The sequence below is a fragment of the Arvicanthis niloticus genome, chromosome 8, assembly GCF_011762505.2.
Source record: "Arvicanthis niloticus isolate mArvNil1 chromosome 8, mArvNil1.pat.X, whole genome shotgun sequence".
In the NCBI taxonomy this organism is placed as follows: Eukaryota; Metazoa; Chordata; class Mammalia; order Rodentia; family Muridae; genus Arvicanthis; species Arvicanthis niloticus.
In genome coordinates this window covers 88,110,200-88,119,646 of record NC_047665.1, presented here as the reverse complement: position 1 = coordinate 88,119,646, position 9,447 = coordinate 88,110,200, and the positions used below count along the sequence as shown (strand labels likewise).

The window sequence follows — 9,447 nt, the reverse complement described above, 5'->3', positions numbered from 1 at the left end:
TGTATTTTTATAAGGAGCATACCTTTCTTAGGTTAAGAAAGATTTCTATGGTTTTGTTAAAAAAATATTTTTATGCTTTGAACTGAATTACTTTTCCTTCCTCTATTCCAATTATTCTTAGATTTTTGTCTTTTCATATGTCATTATGAGTTGTCAAATATAAATATTAATAAAAACAAGAATACATTGTAAAATTCACCATTTCATCACAAAAACATACAGGCAACCAATCTTAAACTAATTAATGCAAAGAAAGAGAAAAACAAATTTGAGATTGTATTGAACTGTGAAAAGTGGAAAGCACAAATGTACTCAAAGATGTTACCTGAAGAGGAATACAGATGTGTTTCTAAACTTTAAAACCTCCTTTATGTCTTTCTAAACTTCTTTTATATTTTACACTACAAATACAAACTAGTACTCATAGAAAAGTGAAGCCAAATATATTTCATTGAGGAAATATGAATCCAAATTGTCTCTATTCTCAAATGTCAAAATCTGTAAAAATATTATATAAAATTACAGTTGCCACAAACTGGAAACAGTACAGTTTTCTCCAACTAATGAATAGATAATGAAATTATTGTATATTTACATAGTAGAATATTACCCATCTATTATTAAATATAAAATTAGAACACTCACAAGCAAAAGCTAGAAACAATCATTCTCAGTGAAATAAGTTAGGCCCAGAAACAAAAATTTGTATGCTTCTCATTTCTGGATATTAATTTTGTATTTTTAGGTTTCCGTGTTTAAGAAAGAATAGTTGATAATAAAGGGTCACATGAAGAGTCATTGAAGGTATGTGAATTAGAAGACTGCCCTGTATAAAGGCTAAGGGGAATTTTTAGTGGGAAAGAATAAATTTGGCTGGACATGAGGAAATATTAGAATAGGGAATCTGAAAACATATGTAGATAATTTTTTAAACATATATGGATAATTTTTACTATAGAAACTTCCTAAAATGTGTGCTTACACATCTGTATTTATGTAAGAAACTAAAATTAAATTCATGGAATCAAACAAACACACACACACACACACAAACACACAAAGAAATAAAGAAATATAAAAAGTAAGGAAAAGATTCATGAAAATAGAAAGAATACTAATAAAGATGAACACGTTTATTGGAAGAAGAATGGAGTAAGGTAGAATTCAATGAAAATGATGACAAAACATACCTAAATTTCTGGGACACAATGAAAGCAATGCTAAGAGGAAAATTCATATCACAATGTGCCCTGGTAAAGAAATTGAAGAGATCTTACACTAGCAACTTAACAGCACACCTGAGAGCTCTAGAACAAAAAGAAGCTAACATATCCAAGTGGAATAGAATGTAGGAAATAGTCAAACTGGGGGCCTAAATCAACCAAACAGAAACAAAGAGAACTATACAAAAAAAATCAACAAAACCAAAAGCTGGTCCTTTGAGAGGATCAACAAGATATAAAACCCATAGGCAAACTAACTAAAGAGCCCATAGGCAGTATACAAATTAACAAAATCAGAAATGAAAAAGGAGAAAATAAAGAAAACCACATGATCATTTCATTTGTTGCTGAAAAAGCATTTGACAGAATACAACACCCTTTCGTGTTAAAAGTATTGGAGAGATCAGGAATTCAAAGCTCATACCTAATCATAATAAAAGCAATTTAAGGCAAACAAACAGCAAATATCAAATTAACTGGAGACATACCTGAAGCAATTTCACTAAAATCGGGGGCAAAAATGCCAACTCTCCCAATATCTATTACTAGATATGTATCTAGTACTCGAAGTTCTAGCTACAACAATAAGACAACAAAAAGAGATCAAGTGAATACAAACTGGCAGAAGTAAAGGTATCACTATTTTCAGATGATATGATAGTATCCATAAGTGATCCCAAAATTACACTAGAGAACTTCTACAGCTGATAAACAACCTCAGCAAAGTGGCAGGATATAAAAATAATGCAAATAAATCAGTACCCTTCCTTTATACAAATAATAAATAGGCTGAGAAAAAATTAGGGAAAGGAACTCCCTTTACAATAGCCACAAATAATGAAAAAATATCTTAGGGTAACTCTAACCAAAGAAACAAAAAATCTGTATGACTAGAATTACAAGTCTCTCAGCAAAGAAATAAAAAATCTCAGAAAATGGAGAAATCTCCTATGCTCATGGTTTGGCAGAATTAACTTAGTAAAAGTGGCTGTCTTATCAAAGGCAATCTACAGATTCAGTGCAATTCCCATCAAAATCTCAACACAATTATTCAAAGACATGGAAAGAACAATTCTCAATTTTATCTGGAAAACCAAAAACCCAGAATAGTGATAACAATTCTTAACAATAAAACGAACTGATGGGGGAATTGCCATCCCTGACTTCAAGCTATACTACCAAGCAATACTGTTAAAAACTTCATGGTATTGGTACAGAAGGAGACAGGTTGATCAACAAAATAGAATTGAAGACCCAGAAAAAAAAAACACACATTTACAGACTCTTGATCTTTGACAAAGAAGCTGAAAATATACAATGGAACAGAGAAAGCATCTTCAATAGATGGTGCTGGTCTAGCAGTCTGTATGTAGAAAAATAAAAATAGATACTTGTCACCTTGCACAAATCCAAATGGATCAAGGACCTCAACATAAAATCAGGTACACTGAATCTATTAGAAGAGAAAGTAGGAAAAAGCCTTGAACTCATTGGCACAGGGGGAAATTTTCTAAACAAATTCCAATGGCTTGGGCTCTAAGTTCAAGAAGTGATAAATGGGACCTCATGAAATTGAAAAGCTTCTATAAGGCAAAAGATACAGTCAACAGGACAAATCAACAAACTACAGATTGGGAGAAAAATCTTTACTAACCACACAATACAGGGCTAATATCCAAAATATATAAATAACTCAAGAAAGTAACCACCAAAAAAACAAACAACCCAATCAAAAAATAGGGTATAGAACTAAACAGAGAATTCACAGAAGAGAAATCTTGAATGGATGAGAAGCACTTAAAGAAATATTTAAAGTCCTTAGTGATCAGGGAAAGGAAAATCAAAAAGAGCCTGGGATTCCACTTTACACCAATCAGAATGGATATGATCAAAACCTCAGGAGATAGCACCTGTTGGAGAGGGTGTGGAGAAAGAGAAACACTCCTCCATTGTTGATGGAATTGCAAATTGGTACAACCACTCTGGAAATCAATCTGGAGATTCCTCAGAAAATTAGAAATAGATCTACCTGAAGATCCAGCTATACCACTCTTGGGCATATATTCAAAAGATGCCCCACCATGACACAAGGGCATGTGTTCCACTATATTCATAGTGGCCTTGTTTGTTATACCCAGAAGCTGTAAACAACCCAGATTCCTCCAACAGTAGAATCAATAAAGAACATGTGGTTAATTTACACAATGGATGACTACTCAGCCATTAAGAATGAGGACATCGTGAGTTTTGCAGGCAAGTGGATGGAACTAGAAAATATCATCCTGAGTGAGGTAACTCAGACACAAAAGGACATGCATGGTCTGTACTCACTAATAAGTGGATATTTAGCCAAAAGAAGGAACAGAATACCCAGGATGCAATCCATGGAACTCAAATAGGTTAACAGGCTGAAAAGCCCAAGTGATGATGCCTCAGTCCCACTTTCGAGGGTGAAGAAAGCAATCACAGGAGTGGGGAGGGAGGAATCTGGGTGGGAAACGGGATAGGGAGGGAAAGAGGGGAACATCACCAGGTATCGGTTAGAGGGAATAGAACTAAAGCCCTGAAAGCCAGCAGAAAGGAAGGAAAAAGGCAATCCCTGAAGGTAGGAGGCAGGGAGACCCTCCAGAATATACCAAAGAAATGGGAGGTGAGAGACTCCCAGTACTCAGTGGGAGGGACCTTAAATGAAATATTCTACACTGGGAAGAGAGAACTTGTAGAGCCCACCTCCAGCAGAAAGACAGAGCATCAAGTGAGGGATGGGGTTGGCATCCCACAGTCAAAAACTCTGACCCACATTGTTCCTGTATGAATGAACTGCAGAAAGAAAAATGGAGACGAGTCTGAAGAAAAGGAGGTCCAGCAACAGGCCCAAAGTGGGGTCCAGCTGGAGGGAATGCCCAAAGGTCTGACACTATTACTGAGGATATGCTGTGCTCACAAAAAGTGACCTATCATGACTGCCCTGGAAGACCCAACAAAGAGCTGAAAGAATCAGAGGCAGATATTTACACCCAGCCAATGGACAGAAGTTGCTGAATCCTGTGGTTGAACTAGGGAAAAGCTGGAAAAAGCTGATGAGGAAGGTGACCCTGTAGGAAGACCAGCAGTCTCAACTGACCTGAACCCCCAGATCTCTCAGACACTGGGCCACCAACCAGGCAGCATACACCAGCTGATACAAGGTCCCCAACACATATATAGCAGAACACTGCTGGGTCTAGACTGAATCAGAGAAGATGCACCTGTCAAGAGATTGTAGGGACCAGGGAGTGGGAAGGTCTGGGGGCTGGGAGGAGAGAGGGTGAGAATATCCTCATGTAGATGCAGTGGAGGAGGTATGGGATATGTAACAGTCAGATGGTGGACCAGGAGGGTGATAAAATCTGGACAGTAAAAAAAAGATTAAATATTTTTTAAAAAGGGGGAGTAATAGATGGGTACAATACAAAAACTTTCTTTATATAAAGCAACAGTGATCTTACTCAGCTTTGAACATTGCTTGTTGTAATACCAATTACCCAACTTAAGTATATATAGTGGTGCAATTATGTCACTAATATTAAGATTAAAATCAACTATTTTCTGGTTCATAGCTCACTCAATTAAAGGGAGTTCATGCTTAGTGTTATGGACCTGGCCAAAGTCAAAAACTGTTTGTGTCACAAGAACTAAGAGTGAATCTACTCATTTTGTTTTACAAAATGTATGTGCTATCATACTGCCTGTTAAATATTATACCATTAAACTATCATTATACTCAAAATGGTTCAAAGAAGCTTCTCTTTACAGAATTTGTCCGTGAATGCTGATATGCATGCTTAATCAAAATGATAAGATAAAGTGTGCTTGTCTTTTAAGTATTAAATCTAGGCTCAGTAATTACTACTGAAGAGACAGGATGAATGTAATACCCTGATAACTCATTAGATGGCAGTAAAATAGAGTTTTATATGAGTAATATAAAATATACTCTTGAACTCATAGGGCCTCTGCAAGACTTAGCTACTAAGCCATGTATCAGAAAGGATTCATAGGACATTTCCATAAAACAGCTGTGAGAGAAGTCATTGTCCTCGGTGATGTAAGCACTGTAAATCACTTGCAGATCAGTAAATGGCTTTACAATCATGTACATGTGTGTGGCCATGGTCAACTCAGTGGTTCAAAAGAAATGAAACAAACAAATAAACAAAACAAATTATCACAACAGGAAAGTGGGATGTGACCTTCATGACAGCTGGGGAATTTGGTGGGTTCGGAGGAGTATAGGAGATACTGGAGGGTTGATTTAGATCAGAATACATTATAGAAACTTCAAAGATAAATGAAAATTAATGAATTTGATTATTATGGGCATGTCTACAAATGACTAAAATCATCAAACAGTAATTGGATCTGGAATTAAGTGAAATGTATATTAGGTCAACTTTAAAACCTCTAATTTGATCTTTGAGTTTTTACACATTGCTAATGTTTATGAACGGTAACTGAACCTCCTCTGCATAGTAACAACACACATACACACACATTTGGAGTCAACAGTAAATATCATTCATTTTTTAAAGTTATTCAAATTTCTGAAGTGAAATTTGCACCCATTCATTGAAATACTTGCCATCCCATGTTCATCCAAACTAGAGTGATACTGTTTCAGAAAATAAGCAAAATTAAAACAAACAAACAACAATATGTCCAGATGCCAAATTTATTCATGAATTTAAAAAATATTTTGGGAAAAAATTTTATTCTATATTTCTATCCAGCATCCTAAATAGAAGCCATACAATATGATATTAAAAATTCTACTGTGAAATCTCTTCAAAGCATTACTGATATCTCTATTCCTCAGGGTGTAGATGAAAGGGTTAAGTATAGGGCTCACCACAGTGTACATCAGTGAAGCCACTGCATTCTTTTGTGGAGAATGAGACACAAATGACCCAAGGTACACACCAATCCCAGTTCCATAAAATAAGCAAACTACTCACAGATGAGAACCACAGGTGGAGAATGCTTTATATTTCCCACTTGAGGAGGGGATTTTTAGAATGGAGAAAACAATTTTACAGTATGATAAAAATGATCCCTAGGACAGGAAAAATGCCAAGTATGACACCAATAAAATATTACTATATTACTGCTAAGCGTGTTGGTACAAGCAAGATTAAGAAGTTGTAAAGGATGACAGAAGAAATTTGCTATTTCTACATCCTTGAAGCAATTAACCTGTAGGACAATCAAGTTGTGCAGCTGTGAATCAAAAACACTGACTGTAAAAGACAACAAATTAAGAAAATACAGACCTGAGGGTTCATAATGACAGTGTAATGAAGGGGATGACAGATGGCCACAAATTGGTCATAAGCCATCACAGTTAGAATCATGTCATCCATACAAACAAAACATAGGAAAAGAGACATTTGTGTCAAGCAGCCTGCATAGGAAATGACCCTGTTGTGCATTTTGATGCCCACAATCATCTTTGGGATGGTGGTGGAGATGAAGAAGATATCAATGAAAGATAAGTTAGACAGAAAATAGTACATGGGAGTATGGAGGTGTGAGTCAAAGATGATGACCAAGATGATGAGCAGGTTCCCAAGCACTGTGACCAGGTACACTGACAGGAATAATCCAAAGAGGAGAAACTGCTGTTCTGGGTCCTCTGAGAGTGCCGGGAGATGGAATTCCAAGACATTTGTTAAATTCTTTCCATGATTATTAGTCATAACCCTTTTGAAAAAGAAAATTCATTCAAATAATGAGACAAATAGAAAAACATTCACAACTCCTTATATATATCTTATGCAGATACTCTCAAATAAAGCGCTACTGCTTGAGGTTTATATACCTTATTAATATTTCCCACTTTTGACAAACACAATATGCCTAGAATTATTTCCTAAATGTTTTCAATTAGATAAATATATGCACACTAGAATCATTTAATTAAGTCTTAAGACAACAGCAACCCTAGAAAGGAAGAATAAACTTGTGATGATAGTCACTTAGTGATCATTCTTAAGAGAAAATAGAGAATAAAAGAAGTTCATTTGCCCTCTTCCGGTCTGAGGCCTGCTGGGGAGTGCACCCCGGATACCACCAGACACATTCTGGGGGCTCCATAGAACCCATAGCCAGTGCTAGCACTTCAATTCCGCCGCTCGCCCCTCTTCCCATCTGAGGCCTGCTGGTGAGTGCACCCTGGTTACCACCACCAGACACATTCTGGGGACTCCACAGATCCCACAACCAGCTTTAGGTAGGAAAAACCCACATACTACCCTGAGCTCATAGCTGGGTGCCCTGAGTGCTCAGAATCCAGCAGATACCCCCCCCCCGCCCCTGCCGGCTAGCACCCCCCTTCTGCCCTTCTCCCTGGTCTGAGGCCTGGACCAGACCTCTGCCAGGTCTGCAGTTGTGTGGACCCTGGATTCCACCTGAGACATACTGGAAGGTCCACTCAACCCAGAGCCACAGAGGAACACCTGAACTCAGAGTGTCAGACAATATATCCTGAGATATCCAAGAGGAGACACTGCACCCAGAACAGCAGACATCTAGCTGGACTGCTACCTTGGAGGCACCATAGCCTGAGGCATCCTAGAGATACCACCATAATCAGTGCAGCTGGAAAAAATCACAGAGACATCTGGATCCCTAGAAAACCAAACACAAGCGAGACAACTGGAAAGGCAGGCTTCAATCAGAGACAGAAGTACAGGTAGCACTAGATTTAACCAGATGGCAAAAGGCAGGCGCAAGAATATAAGCAACAGAAACCAAAGTTACATGGCATCATCAGAACCCAGTTCCCCCATCATAGCAAGCCCTGAACACCCCATCACACCAGAAAAGCAGGATTCAGAATTAAAATCACTTCTCATGATGATGATAGAGGACTTTAAGAAAGACATAAATAACACTCTCAAAGAACAGATAGAAACCCTTAAAGAGGAAACACAAAAATCCCTTAAGAAATTGCAAGAAAATGCAACCAAACGGGAGAAGGAATTAAAAAAAAACAATCCAGGATCTAAAAATGGAAGTAGAAACAATAAAGAAATCACAAAGGGAGAATACCCTGGAGATAGAAAGTTTAAAAAATCGATCAGGAGTCATAGACACAAGTATTACCAACAGAATAAACAGAATACAAGAGATGGAAGAGAGAATCTTATGTGCAGAAGATTCTATGGAAAACATTGACACAACTGTCAAAGAAAATGCAAAATACAAAAAGCTACTAACCCAAAATATACAAGAAATCCAAGACACAATGAGAAGGCCAAACCTAAGGATAATAGGAATAGATGAGGGGGAAGACTCCCAACTTAAAGGACCAGTAAATATCCTCAACAAAATTATAGAGGAAAACTTCCCTAACCTAAAGAAAGAGCTGTCCATAAATATACAAGAAGCCTACAGAACTCCAAAGAGTTTAGACCAGAAAAGAAATACTTCCTGCCACATAATAGTCAAAACATCAAATGTACAAAACAAAGAAAAAATACTAAAAGCAGTAAGGGAAAAAGGCAAAGTAACATATAAAGGCAGACCTATAAGAATTACACCAGACTTCTCACCAGAGACCATAAAAGCCAGAAGATCCTGGACCGATATCATACAGACCATAAGAGAACACAAATGCCAGCCCAGACTACTATACCCAGCAAAACTGTCAATCATTATTGATGGAGAAACCAAAATATTCCATGACAAATCCAGATTTACACAGTATCTCAACAGAAACCCAGCACTTCAAAGGATAATTGGTGGAAAACTCCATCACAAGGAGGGAAACTACAACCTAGAAAAAGCAGGAAAGTAATCTTCCAAAAACCGTAAAAGAAGGTAGCTACACAAACATATCTCCACTGCCAATAACAAAAATTACAGGAAACAACACTCATTTTTCCTTAATATCTCTTAATATCAATGGACTCAATTCTCCAGTAAAAAGACATAGACTATCAGACTGGATACGTAAACAGGACCCAACATTTTGCTGCATTCAGGAAACGCACCTCTGTGGAAAAGACAGACACTACCTCAGAGTAAAAGGTTGGAAAACAATCTTCCAAGCAAATGGTCCCAAGAAACAAGCTGGAGTAGCAATTCTAATATCAAATAAAATCAGTTTTCAACCAGAAGTAATCAAAAAAGATAAAGAAGGACACTTCATATTCATCAAAGGAAAAATGTACCAAGAGGAACT

At 37.1% G+C, this 9,447-nt stretch overlaps 1 pseudogene; it reads right to left on the bottom strand.

The window, feature by feature from the left end:
- Positions 1 to 5,976: 5,976 nt before the first annotated feature.
- LOC117713446 (olfactory receptor 7E24-like) lies at positions 5,977 to 6,958 on the bottom strand (annotated as a pseudogene).
- Positions 6,959 to 9,447: the final 2,489 nt, after the last annotated feature.